The sequence below is a fragment of the Lucilia cuprina genome, chromosome 2 (assembly GCF_022045245.1).
Source record: "Lucilia cuprina isolate Lc7/37 chromosome 2, ASM2204524v1, whole genome shotgun sequence".
NCBI lineage: Eukaryota > Metazoa > Arthropoda > Insecta > Diptera > Calliphoridae > Lucilia > Lucilia cuprina.
This window is the reverse complement of record NC_060950.1, coordinates 7,514,820-7,516,945: the sequence shown is the minus strand read 5'-3', so window position 1 is coordinate 7,516,945 and position 2,126 is coordinate 7,514,820.

Sequence of the window (2,126 nt, the reverse complement as noted above, 5' to 3'; positions counted from 1 at the left end):
GATAGATAGATAGATAGATAGATAGATAGATAGATAGATAGATAGATAGATAGATAGATAGATAGATAGATAGATAGATAGATAGATAGATAGATAAATAGATAGTCACTGGAGACTACTATAGCCGAGCAACAATAAATTACAGGTTGATATCATTTCCTTCGATTTTGTCTCGTCTATGCGAATTTGAATGTTCTTGAATCGTCCTTAAAGTACTAAGGGTTGACGTAGTATAAGCAATGTATTTTTAACTCTACGTGTTCAATTGTCATTCAAAATACATTTATTTGAAAAAAAAAAAAAAAAAAAAACATAGTATTTTTGCTTAAATTTATTTAAAATTTTTATGATTTCTGCAGCTGAAATGCGTTTATGACTTGGACCCATAATAAAATTAACACGATTTTTTGCTTCCTCCCTCTGCCCGAAAAAAAGTATGTATATAAAAATCTTAACTTAATAATAAATATATTTTTATGATGGTCAAATACTGAAAAAATATACCAAAAAAAAGGAAAAAACAAAATTAAAACAATTTTAATGGTTTAAGCCTTAACATATGTGTCCAAACAGTTAGTAAAAAGAGTCAACAATCAGAAAACGATTTTTATTATTATTTTATTTCAGCCATTATGCGTGCACAGCAAACGGGCAGTGAAGTTGGAGCCTTTTTACAACAAAAAAAAGAAAATATAAAAAAGCTAACAATACAAATATGGATTTTAAACAATTTTATTATTTTGTTCATTTCTTTTTTTAGCCAAATATTAAAAGAAAATATTTAACAAATAAGAATTCTATATGCGTCCTTGTCGCATCTAAAATACCCTTCAAAATCAAGAATTATTTGATTCCTGGATTTAGCAACATGAACCAACACATTTATGCTCAAATGCATAATTGATTTGAGATGAAAGTAATATTTTTAACACATGTTAAAGATTTAATTAATCTCTAAATGGTATTGATTTAAGTTCGATTCGTACATGATAACAGAATGCAAAATATTTCAGCAATAAAAGTTCAATAACCTACATGTTACATAAAACTGGTCGATACAACTTTGAAAATCATGCAAGACATACGGGACCATCTCGGAATGACTTCTCCAGTAAAGTATTTCAAAAGTCCACATTTATACAATCCCAGTTAGTTGTGGTTATATGAAAGTAATAACATGCTAGCAATTTTTTTCCAAAATTTTTATTACATAATGATAAAGAGTTGGCCTTACAAAAGAAAAAATATGTATTTTTATTCCCTGCTCCATTCAAAAGTTCTACAATCATATTGATAATGAACTGGAGGAGTTGGAGTTGGCCTGCTGCTACTTGTCGAAAAAGAAAACCTCTTTACTTTTGTACAATAATTTTTTTTTACATGAATTTGCTTAAAAAATTAAAAACCTATTTTTATATTTTTGGCAAAATGTCAGAGTTTTAAAAGAACTAAACGTTTTTATACTACACGCAACTTTAATTGGGTTTGTGTTGATGTTTGTAACGCACAAATGTCTACAGTTTTATTCAACTCTGGGTTTTTTTTTTCAAGACCTCCTTTTAGACAACAGTTTGTCATCAATATATCACAATGGACCTTATGGTCTCCGAGTGGATATACACCGTTTTTATATGTAAATTTACATTAGGATGAAAAACTACCCTTTTGGATTACTATGATACCCTGACGCTTCAGATCAGGGTATCCGAAATCAGGCAATATATGAATATTTAAAGCGGGATCCAAAATTGATGGATAGATCTCCATAATTGTTTTGAATTTCACAATTTGTTTGCATTTATAGTTATCATTCCTTTACACAGCTGTCTCTTCTCAGAAACACAAATACATACACATAAGTATTGCCTGCCTTTAGGCTGTTATTTTTATGAAATCATTTCATTTGTTGATGTTATGTATATGACGACGACTATGCGTTTTTTTAATATTTTTATACTTTGATAATTCTTTTACTCTTTTCACATTTATATTTGTTATTATATATACTTTTTTATCTACTTTTTGAGATAAAAATATATGAGAAAAAAACATGCACCCTCCACAAAAACAAACATATTCTTTTGACTCACTCCTTTTACTAAACGTTGAGTACCCACACCACTTAA